This window comes from Sciurus vulgaris (genome assembly GCF_902686455.1).
Source record: "Sciurus vulgaris genome assembly, chromosome: 19".
Classification (NCBI taxonomy): domain Eukaryota; kingdom Metazoa; phylum Chordata; class Mammalia; order Rodentia; family Sciuridae; genus Sciurus; species Sciurus vulgaris.
The window spans coordinates 14490694-14503962 of NC_136480.1; the positions used below are offsets into that span (position 1 = coordinate 14490694).

Below are 13269 nucleotides of genomic sequence, written 5' to 3' on the forward strand. Positions count from 1 at the left end.
TAGTAAAAAAAAAAAAAATTGAAAGTAATAGCATCCAATTCAAGCTATGAAAGATCAGTTTGTAACTAGGTTAACATTGATACCGAACTAGGCCAGGCATTTCTCTTATTTTTGACTCCCTGAAGCTCATGCGTTCAAAAGGAAATAGTCTTTGACTCATTTTATTTCTTTTCCCAAAATTGGGAAGGATGGTTGCATGTTTTTAGATCTTTAAGAACTGACATCCATTTTGATGATTTTATTATACATGAAATAACAAGGAACTAGGGAGTGAATCCTAAGATGGACAATTTATAATATATAGACATAAAAAGTATGATTTAAAGGCATCTTTTGTGCCATTGATTATTTATGTTGTGGATATCATTATTTCAATAAGTTACTTTTTAACTTATGAATTCTGTATATAGTATATAAAATAATTTTCCTATGAAATCCATGCATATGTGTGCTTTTGTGTGGAATCTATTTATGGTAAGTAAAAACAGTGTATCATACATAAATCATACATATGGGAAGCACAAATAATATACATAAAATGTATATATATTATGATTTATTTGTCTGGTCTATTATTGGTGGACATTTAGGTTGTTTGTTTATCTAATGCTACTATAAACACCTTGCATACATCTTTTGGTACACAACAAATATATGTGAATTTTTGTTGGGTAAATACTGAAGACTGAAGTTATTGGGTCATAAGGGATAAACATGTATGTTCAGTTTTGTAAATTTTGCTTACTAGTTACCTGAATTTTTACTTTCTCATAGCAGAATGAAAGTTGTAGTTCCACAGTCTTATTAGTACATGACATTAATTATCACTTAAGTATTGCTATTCTGGTACTTATGTAGTAGTATCTCATTGTAGTTTTAATTTGTATTTCTTTGATAACAAAGTAGAATACCTTTTTAAATATTTATTACTTTGGAGAATCTAAGTTCAAGTTTTGTGCCCCTTTTTTCTACTGAGTTTATTATTTTGTATTTCTTTAAATGTTTTTTATACACATTACACATATACTGCAAATAACTTTTTATACCCTGTGACCTGCCTTTTAAATATCTTTTGATGAACAGAGGTGCTCAATTATAATGTAGTCCAGTTCATCAACCTGTTACTTCATCGTATTTAGTGCATTTTTAATAAAGTTTTGCCTATTCTAAAATCCTGAAAATATTTTCATTGATAATTCCTAGAACTTTATTGAATTACTTGTATAATAAGATGTACATTAAATCAAGGGATCACAGATGTGCAAGACTGTTCCTTTTCTATCACATTGAAATATTTGTCTACAGGTAGGTCAAAGCAAACTATCTTTTTAAAATTTTTATTTGTTCTAATTCGTTGTACATGACAGTAGAATGCATTTGTGCATTTTGATAAATCATACATAAGTGGAGCATAATTTCTCATTTTTCTGATTGTACATATTGTAGGATCACATCAGCTATGCAGTCATATAAATACATGAGGTAATAATAATGTCTGTTTCACTCTACTATCCTTCCTACCCCCATATCCCTTCCCCTCCCATTACTCCCCTCTACCTAATCTAGAGTAACTGTTCTTCCCTAGTGCTCCCCTTCCTTATTGTGAATTAGCATCCACATTTCAGAGAAAACATTTGGCCTTTGGTTTGAGGGGTTTGGCTTATTTCCCTTAGCATGATATTCTCCAACTCCATCCATTTACCAACAAATTCCATAATTTCATTCTTCTTTAAAGCTGAGTAATATTCCATGATATATATATATGATATATACATGATATATATACATCATGTGTATATATATATACATATACATATATATGTATATGTACATATATATATAAATATATATATATATTCACATACACATGTACATTTCCTTTATCCATTCATCTCTTGAAGGGCACCTAGGTTGATCCATAGTTTAGCTATTGTGAGTTGAGCTGCTATAAACATTGATGTGTTTTGTCACTGCAGTATGCTGACTTTAATTTCTTTGAGTATAGACCAAGAAGTGGGATGGCTGGGTCAAATGGTGGTTCCATTCCAAGTTTTCTGAGGAATCTCCATACTGCTTTCCATAATGGTTGCACCAATTTGCATTCCCACCAGCAATGTATGAATGTAACTTTTTCTTAATTATTATAGTATTTAATAGATCTTCATGTCTGGTATTTTAAGTCTTTTAAATTTGCTCTTTTTCAAGATACTCCTGGATATGCTTGACCTTTTGCATTTTTATATAAATTTTACACACATCAACTTATGTATTAAAATGTTTGCTAGAAGTTGGATTGGAATTATGTTGAATCTTTAGAACAATTAACAGGTAACTAACATTTTTACAATAGTGAGCCTTCCAATCCACAAATATTGTATACCCTTCTATTTAATTAGCTCTCCTTTAATGTGTCTCAATGATGTATTTTTTAAAAATAGGCTTTTAAGAACATTTTTAGGTTCAGAGTAAAACTAACAGGAAGGTTCAGAGATGTTACATAAACCCTCTACCCTTACTCATTTATACCTTCCCTTAGTATCAACATCCCCTCCAGAGTGTACATTTGTTACAACAGATGAACCTTCACTCACACACCATCATCACTCAAAGTCCACAGTGTACCTTAGGGTTCCCTTTTGAGGTAGTGCATTCCATAGGTTCTTGGTTGCTTCCAAGTTTTGGTAATTATGAATAAAGTTGTGATAAACATCCATGTATGGGTTGTATGTATATGTGTACACATATATAGGATTCCAACTTATTTGGGTAAATATCAGGGAGCATGATTACCAGATCACACGTTAAAATATGTTTAGTTTTATAAGAAATGAAACCATCTCCCAAAGTGGCTGTATTATTTTGCATTCCTACCAGCAATGAATTAGAGTTCCTATTGCTCCACATCTTTGTCAGCATTTAGTGTTGTCAGTGTTTTGGATTTTAGCCACTCTAATAGGTATGCAGTAGTATCTCATTGTTTTTTAAATTTGCAATAACCTAATGTGATATGAAGAATCTTTTCATAGGCTTTTATTCCATCTATATATCATCTTTGGTTAGGTTTCTGTTTATAATTTGCCCATTCTTTAGTCAGGTTGTTTTATTCTATGTTGAGCTCTAAGACCTCTTTGTATATTTTGGATAATAATCTTTTGTCAGATGTGTCTTTTACCTATTTTTTTCTCCCAGTCTGTGACTTTCCATTTTCTTAGCAGAAAGAGCAGAAGTTTTAAATAGTTGTGAATTACAATCGTCAACTTTTTTCATGGATTGTGCCTTTGGTGTTGTATTTTTAAAGTCCTTATTATGGTTGAGGTCAAGGACTGTGATACACTTGGAGTTAGTTGGTGAGGAAAGTGTGGGTATGTGTGCAGATTATTTATTTATCTTGCTTGAGGCTGTTTAGTTGTTCCAGGTTCATTTGTTAAAAAGATTATCTTTTGCTCACTGTTTTGCTGTTGTCCTGGGTCAAGGATGAGTTCACTAAGTTTATGTTTATCTGTTTCTGGACTGCTATTCTGTTCCATCGATCTTTTTGTCTATCCTTTCGCCAATATCAGAATGCCTTGATTGCTTTAGCCTCATAGAAAGTCTTGCTGCCAGGCATTAGGAGTCCTTCGACTTTCTTATTCTCCTCCAACATTGTATTGGCCTTTCCAGATCATTTGCTTTTCCATATAAACTTTAGAGCAAAATTTCCAATACCTATAAAATAATTTTCTGGGATTTTGATTGTGTCTTATGTGTATATCAAGTTGGGAAAAACTGACATCTTTACAATATTTAGCTTTCCTAGCCATGAACACAAAAGTCTCCTCATTTATTTAGTTTTTCCTTTCTTTCTTTCCCAAAGTTTGATCATTTTACTTATAGAGATCTTAAACATATGTTGTTATTTTTATTTATTCCTAAGTATTTTTGGAGGTTTCAATGAAAATGGTATTGTGTTTTAAATTTCAGATTTCACTTTTTGATTGTTGACACATAGGAAAGAGATTAACTTTATATATTAACTCTTCTCTAATGGCTTATTATTTATAGGCGGTTCTTTTTTTCTTTCAGATTTTATACATAGAAAACTGCAACATCTATGAACAAAGACAATTCTCTTCATTCCTTCGGAGTCTGAGTTTTATGATCAGATCCTGATGTTCTTGCAGTTGTGTATTTTTTCCATCTATGCTCATAAGAGACATGGGTGAATAGTTTTCTTTTCTTGTAAAGTCTTTGTCTGATTTTTGTATCAGGGCAATGAGGGCTTCACAGAACGAGTTACGAAGTGTCGCATTGCCTCTCTCCTTAGAAAGAGTTTGTAGAGAACTTGTGTGATTTATCTCCTAAATGTTTGGAAGAGTTCACTGGTAAACCCATCTGGGTATACTTCCTTTTCTTTAGGAAGGTTATAGATTATTGATTCATTTTCTCAAATAAATATATGCCTGCTCAGATTGTCTACTTTCTGTGTGAGCTTTCACAGATTTTGTCTTCCAAGGACTTGGTCTATTTTACCTGTATTACCAAATTTCTGGGCATAGAGTTGTTCAGAGTATTCCATTGTTAGCCTTTTAATATCCATAGGAGCTATATAGTAATAGCCTCACTTCCCTTTCCGATTTTAGTAATTTATGTATTTTTCTTAATTCCTGAATAGGAGTTTATTGATTTTATTGATCTTTTCAAAGACTCTGCTATTGGTTTATTGATCTTCTCTATTGACTTTCTATTTTCAAATTTCTTGACTTTTATTCTTATTTTAATTATTTCTCTTGTTTGCTTTTCATTTTTTAACTTCTTGATTAGGAAATTTAGATGACTGATCTCAGATTTTTTTCTTTTTTAATATGTGATTTCAGTTCTCTAAATTTCCTCTTAAGCCTTGCTTTCTCTGTCCTACCAATGTCGATAAGTTGTGTTTCCATTTTTGTTTAGCTCAAAATACTTCTGAATTTCTCTTGTGATTGTTTTCTTTGCTCAAACATGTTACTTAATGTTCAAGTATTTGAAGGATTTTACAACTCTTATTGATTTCTAGTCTAATTCTGTTGTGTTCAGAGAAGAGACGTCTGCTTTTTTAAACTTGTTAAGGTGAGTTTCATGGTCCAGAATGTGAACATACTGAGTGAGCTTGCAAAAAATGTTTACTCTGCTGTTTTGTGTCGATTATGCCTCATTCAGCAGTGGTGTTGTTGAGTTCAGCTACATGCCCTTGCTGGGCTTGGTGGCACACACTTGCAATCAAACCCAGAGACAGGGGAGGCTGAGGCAGGAAGATCACAAGTTTTAAGCCAGCCTGAGTAACTTAGTGAGGCTCGAAGCAACTTAGTGAGCTCCTGTCTCAAAATTTTAAAAAAGTTGTGTGTTGGGGGATGTAGCTCTGTGGTTAAGCAACCCAGTGCCTCTCCCCACCAAATCGATATGCCCTTACTGATTCTCTGTCTGCTGGTGCTGTCCATTTCTGAGAGAGGGGTACTGAAGTCTCTGGCTGTAACAGCAGAGTGAGGGAAGGAAAGGGGGTAAATCAGGAGGGCCAAGCTTCCCTGTTATTCCACTTCCCAGTTATTCCACTATTATTCAGTAGTGGACAATAGGGGTCATAGAGCCATAGAAGCACCACTGCTTCCAACAAAGGACAAGAACGTACATGGGAGCCAGGCTGCTGGTGCCAGCAGCCCCAGTTCACCACAGAGGGAGGCGTGACACAGACAGAAAGAGAGGAACACAGCAAACAAATGTGGCATGGGAGAACCATAGAACAGAGAAGCCATCTGAACTTCACTGAACCAACAGCTGCACAGCAAGCTGGTGTTGGAAAAGTGATCTGTGCTGGGCTGGCAATGGGAGAGCTGAGGCAGGGTGCCCTGGTGAAGTAGCCAGGCGGGGCTTGCTGCTGCGGGGGGTGCGAGGAGATCGTGGCAAGTGCCTTCTGGGTGGTCAGGAGTGTGCCTGTGAGGGTGTATTTCAATGGGCAGAGAGGACTGTGCCCGGGGAGATCGGGCTAGGGGTTCAGAGAGGTATGCAGCTTCCTTCCCCTTGGTCCAGTGGCTCACAGAACCAGCTAGGAAGAGTCTGGAGGCTGGAGAGGCAGGCACAGTAGCAGGCAGGGTCTGATCTGAAGACCTGTGCATGTCAGGCTGGGCACTGCTCTGAATGCCTTCATGATGTGCAGGGCGACACCTCGTCTGTACAGATACATAGCTACCATTTGCCCGGCACAGCCGTAAGGCACAAATTGATGAATAGCTTACACCTGCCAACTTATCAGGCTGAACTGAGAGTGCCCAGTGTGGCCATCCCAGCTGTATCAGAACACTGGACACAGAAGCTCACTAACTTCTTCAGATGCCATTCCTTGGACCCAAGAACCCCAGAAGGAGAGCCCCTCCAGACTGGATGTGGTGGCCCCAGCCCATCACCTGCTCACTTGTTAGGAAATGGCTGCAGCCACGGACCTCCAATTTCCTGTCCCTTTGGGCTGCTTCACAGTGTGTTTTCTTCCTGTCCATGGTCACAGTGTGTGGCCTACTCCAAGCCCACACTTCAAGCTGACACTCTGAAACTGAAACTGCCGTCTGTCCGACCCTCTGCCTTGACAGCTGCACAGAACTGGTTCATTAAAACCCTTATCTGACCACCCATGGTGATTCTTCCTCTCTTCTCATTCATCTTTCTCTCCGGGTATGCTCTTGGCACAGCATCCTGAAACCCTGCGGCTGCCTTAACCCTTAGTCCTTAAGTGATATATATTCAGCATACATATATTCTCAATATATATATACATATATACACAGATACATACATATATATCTAAACAGAGAAATACAAATATATCTATGTATAGATATACATATATTCAGTAAATTAGCACTGTAGCTTGTGGATTTATTGTTATTCAATAAATTCTAACATTGTGGAAAGCTACAAATGCATTTGGTCTACTTTGATTGCATAGCTTGCTTGTAACAATTGGCATAGTTGGCAGGGTTCTATTTGTTTAAGAAGGACTCCAATGATTAAACAGACCATTGGCAAAATAATTGGAAATATGCAAATTTTTCTTTCAAACAAATGAAGTCATTTGGCAATATATGTAAGTTTGGTGCCCTAACCAAAGACTCATGAACATAGACTGAAAGCTGGCTCTGCCAGTCCAAGACCTGGCTCATGCTGTGGTGCAGACTGTTCAGGGAGAACTAACTCAGGCCCTGGAAGGAGGGCACAGCTCTGATTCCTGTGATCAAGGACCAAAGTTTGTAAATCTGGGAAGGCAAATTACCTACACTGTGCAAGATCTCATCTTAGGAAGGATTGGTTGGCAATAGAAGTGTACAAAGGAGGGGATGGAAGGGAAGCAAATCTTAGATCATCTGCTGTTAGTACCCTGTAAGGTAGATGATAGAAGTATGCTATGCTAGGAAATTATTTGAATGGGCAAGATAATTAACTAGAAAAAATATTAATTCCAGGATGAAAGATAAGTACAGAATACAAGAGAAAACCCCTAAAATGGTGCTTACCTCCAGGGATCCATGGTACCCACAGAGCTGGAGGTCAGAAGAAAATTATCACTAGCAGTCCCAGAGCATGTAGAATTATATTTCAAGGATCATAGTAAAGTGAACCCATAAATATAAAGAGTGTTGAGGAAAGAAAGTACCTGCAATATTATTTAAAAAATCCTGTTGCAAGTTGGACAGGACAGATGTAGGGCAAACAATTGGTACTTAAAGTACTCAGGTGACATAAATCGGTGGATGATATAATGACCACATAACAGATGACACCTAGGACCACAGGCCCTCCATTCCAAGCACCCCCGAGATGGTGATGATCCCTGGGGACAGATCTATGCAGCACCCCCAACTGTAACTAGAAGAATAGTAGTAGGTTATAATCAGGGACAAGGAGGTCCTCAAAACAGCAGCAGACAGGTGACATACCAGGGCAGAATTCCAAAGACATAGGACAGACTTTATGCAGAAACAAACCACTGATGTTGATTGGCCAGCACACCTGTGGGACAGAGAAGCAAATTTTAGGGAATTAAATGGCTCTGAAATGAGACAGACTTCCTCCTTAGCTGAAAAGTCCAAATTTAAATCATGAAATAACAAGGCTCACATCTAATCACACAAAGTCCTCTCTTTATGGGGCTGGGTAAGAGTAAGCTGTAAGCTGGGCTCAGTGGCGCACGTGTGTAATCCCAGCGACTCGGGAGGCTGAGACAGGAGAATTATGATTTCAAAGTCAGCTTCTGCAAAAGTGAGGCACTAGCAACTCAGTGAGACCCTGACTCTAAATAAATAAATACAATACAAAATATAAATAATAAATAAAATACAAGATAGGGCTGGGGGTGTGGTTTAGTGGTCAAGTGCCCCTGGGTTCAATCCCTAGTACCAAAATAAATAAATAAATAAATAAATAAATAAACTGTAGAAAAACAAACCCTTAGTGTGACCCCACAAAATTGAGGGGTACTTTAACATGAACAGATCTAGATCAAGCAATTAAAAGCACCAGAAAATTAGCAACTTAATGATGTATATATCACCAAACAATTGTAACTGCAACACCATTTGAGGAACCAGCTACCAAGAAGTAAAGAAAGTATTGCTAATAGGTGCAACAGAACAAAATTCTCATTCATGGATGCATTAGCAGACTATCAGCACATGCATGACATATTACCAATATTCAAACCATCATCACAACCATATAGGTCACACAAGATAGCATTCATGACAAAATTACTTTCAAATCAGGGCCATCACAAGTCAAATTTTTTTTCATACTAAACACTAGAACATTTACTAGGCCAAATACATATAGGACAAGTTATATAGCACAACCAAAACAGGCAAAATTTTGTACTACAGTCAAACAGACAAAATTATGTATGACAATAAACAAAACATACAGTACACCTAGAGAAACCTGGAAACCAAGACCATTCCAGGAATATAACCCACAAAATAGAAGCAGCTTACAGAGAAGGAATTTATTCCCTCCAGGAAAAGAACAAAAAAACTTACAAAATAATGCTACAAGAGGCACCCAGAGATTCTTTTCAAACAAACTAGAAGGGCCCAGTACAGAATATATTCATAGGACCTGGAGATAATAGACATACATACAATTGGCAATAGAAATCGAGGGAACTATAGAAACGCCTTCCCAATAGACACAGGATAATAGATAACCTTATTGAAGAGTGATTAACAAAAATAGTATCCCCACAATAAAAGAAGGATTGGATGGCAATCCTTGGAATTGGAATACAGTGCAATCAGACTAAAAAGATTAATGCTATCATGTTCACCCAATAGAAGGAGCCATGTATTGCTCACTTGAGTTGAAGAAAATTTGGGGCCTAAATACGATACCTGAAGTATGTAAAAATTGATGGTCAACAAAATACATAAAAATTATGAAATGCAGATAGCAAAAGTGCAGATAGCACATATCACAATACCCAAGCCCACAGTCCACAGCATATATAAAAACAATATTCATTGAAGTGTGGTCATAAAGAAACTACAGAAAAAATAATGAAATTACTCATGGAAAATGTAATGGTACCTATCAGGTCTAATAGTTTTAACAACCCAGTATGACCAGTTCTAAAACCTAATGGAGCCTACAGATTAACAGTAGATTATAGAAACCATGGTATCTTTGAAACTTCCAGGTGTGTAACCAGATGTAGAAGAAGTCATCCATAAAGTAACACCATATAATGGAAAATTCCATTGTGTGTGACAATTGACATGTCAGATATATTCTTTGCAATATGTATACATAAAGAAAACCAAGAATTACCACATTTTTACATGTGAAGGCAAGCAATATCAATTTATAAGACTCCCACAAGGCTATTTCTTTTTTCTTTTTAACAATTTTGTTCTTTTTTGATATACATGACAGTAGAGTGTGTTTTGACATATTATACATACATGGAGTATCACTTATTCTAGTCAGAATCCGCAAGGATATATAAATAGTCCAGTAATAGTTCATTCGCTACTCTTAAATCAACCAAATTATAACTCATATCTTACATAGATGGCATAATAATCACAAATAATTTTAAGGAAAAATGAGGAGCAGGAAAGGAACAATTAATAGAAGAACTTAAAACTAGGAGGTGGACATAAATGAGGGGAAAAAACAATTACCACCTGTAATTTTTTAGGAGCTTCATGATAATCAGATGGTAGCGAGATACCAAAGACAGTGACAGACAGAATTTTGGCAATGTGGACACCTTCATCTAAACAAGGAAACGAAATGACTGATAAGATTGTTCATCTACTGGAGGCAAAATATACCTTATCTAAACATTATAGTAAGACCTATGCATAAAATTTTAAAAGTCACAGGAATTCTCATGGGGAGCAGAGCAAAAACATATACTAGAAGCATTAAAAGGTTATTTCCATACCTTCCAAAAATTGCATTATGGAACTCCTCAGGCACAACTAAAATTAGAAATTGTGATGGCACCTTGTGGCACATTGTGGAACAAGGAACCAAGACAACCTGATTTTGTTCTAGTAGGACTTTGGAAAACTAAACTCCCAAATGCATCAAGTAAATATACATATACACTTTTTGAAAAATGGACAGAGCCTCCGACTCTGTAAAAGACATATTGCAATCAGATGCATGATACTAGGTAAGTTCTGAAAAGTTGGCAGGTATCCAAATGGATCAAAAACTTGTTACCTGGAGATGGTGCACACAAAGCAGAGACGCTGGCTTCAAGGGCCAACCAGGGCCACACAGAGGAGATACACACGACGGATATCAACTTACCAGATTTTGTTTTGGAGGCAGAACAAATTCATTCCAATGTAGGGGAATGGGGTACCCCTGGTCAGAAAACCTCCATATCTCCTGGTTTAGAGATGGTCAGCCTCTGTGGCCCAAGGGACAATGAAATTGGAAGCAGCAGCCCTCAGGCCCCTGGACAACATGTCCTCATGGAGCAAGGAACTTCACTTTCTGCACTACTTGCAGAACTCAGCAGTGGTATTAAAGTTGGACAACAGACAAAAATTTATATATTTAGACTCATAAGCGGTCGCAAATGGCATAGCCCTGTGGTCACAAATGAACACAAAGTGCTTATAAAATAAACAGCAAAGACCTAGGGTCATGCCAATATTGGGGAGAATAACAAGAAGACTCACAAAACATTGGCAGCAGGGTCACACATGTATCATCACATCAGAAGGATGATTCAGACACAACCAAATATAAAAACCAAGTAGATGCATAACATGAAATAAAAGGATAGAGGATCAAATGCCAAAATCAAAATTAATGAAGGCTGGAGATAATAACGGCAGACATACACTCCCACCTGTAACACTTAGAAAAGGAGATGGTGACAAAATGGGATATACCCAAGGTGCTGGAAATCAAGAGGGAAGGAGAAAAATGGACAATTAAGAAGAGTCCACATGCAAAAAAAATACATGAGCTATTAATCACACGTGCATTCAAAGACATATGGGCAATCCTGGACTGTATGAATGAAAGACAGGAACCAGAAAGTAATCTGACATGAGATGTGAAGGGTAACACAGGGATCTGAAGAATGGAAGCCTTCACTAACAAAATTTAAATTCAGAATACCAACAGACACAGATAAGCCAGGCACATATAACTCTACTATACAATAGACTTCTTTGGGTCTGTACAACACCAATACCCATAAATATATACAGTAACAATGGTAGACATCTACAAAGGATTATGTTTTGCATTAGAAGCAGCCTAACTCTGAGCAGCTTTTACAGCCAGGGCGTTAAGGCTATAGAGTGCAGTCCCCAGGCCCCCAGGATAATAGAGTATGTTCAGAGGACCCAGCACAATGCCTCAGCAATGAAAGGAATATATAATGGAATTTTCACTTACCACATGACTCGACAGCAGCAAGATACGTAGGAAGATTTAATGGACTGTTGAAAAGAGAATTAAAATTATTGCCCAGATCCCCAACTTTCCAACTGAAATTGCTTCCAGCATGTTTCAATCTCACTCAGAGAGAACACACTCCTATTTAAATATACCCACAGAGGGCCTGGGGTGGTAGCTCAATGGCAGAGTGCTTGCCTCAGCACCACACACAAATAAATAAATTAAATAAAGACCTTGTATCCATCTACAACTAAAAAAATTTTTTTTAAATACACTCATTGAAATTATAGAAAAAAGGGACTTAGAAAGACCTAACTCATTACCTTACAAGGTACACGTCACAACTAAGTTAAAAATATCTCCCCATTTATGTATGATTTACCAAAATGCATAAATGCATTCTATTGTCAGGTATAACTAATTAAAACAAATAAAAATTATATTAAAGAAATATCTCCCCACAGGAAAATTTGGTACCAGGAGATGAAAATACCTTGTGTCCTCATTCAAGGCACAAGGGACATTACAACTACCAAAAAAAAAAAAAAAAAAGTAATCAACTACTCAGCCCATATAACTAGATACATCAATAACTGATCATATCGACTGTTCTAAGATTTTTAGTCATCTTGACTAGTGCAGCAGTAACCGAGGTGGCATTGGCAAAACCCAAACTGAATCCAATAAAAGGATGAACACCTGCCACTCTAACATTGATCTGGGTCCAGGCACTAATTTCCAAGCTCAAATAAGATGCAGTTGAGCTCTCAGCCTTGTGGCTACTTGTGCACATTTACAGCCGTCATTATTCATTTTTAATCATCTGCACTACCATAACTAGCACATCCTACTATTGTGCCCACAAAAATGGTGTTATTACCCAGATGCTGTTCGTACACTGCCACCTACTACTAGCATGCTCACTGACTCCACAGACACATACACACCCACTTGCAACAGACAGAGGCATCACTGTAGGCAACCCACCACCGGGATCCTTTGCATAATAGAAACACTCATTGAGATGTTGTATCAGAGTGGTGAACAAGCGAGACAACACCCAAAGCCTAGCAGAGATTGTCTCAGGGGAAAGGCCTGTCCCACATGTTAATCTGTGATGGTGGCAAACAAACATGACCTGAACTATTCTCTCCAAATTATGATGCTTTACTTTCCAATTCGCCATTAGTAATCAAAGCACGCTCTCCAGGACATATCAAATTGGTAACACCTTAACAAAATTCAAGGCAGAACACATTACAAACCTAGACACCTCTGAAAACAAGACAGATTATTACATAAATCCAGAACTTTTAGCACACTTCCAAGACCGCACACAGGAAG

General features: G+C 37.2%; 1 long non-coding RNA gene across 4 annotated transcripts in view; it reads left to right on the forward strand.

Moving 5' to 3' along the window:
- The window catches only part of LOC306650319, a 510857-nt gene that overhangs the window by 310248 nt on the left and 187340 nt on the right, over positions 1-13269 (forward strand). The gene's annotated exons all lie outside the window — the stretch shown is intronic.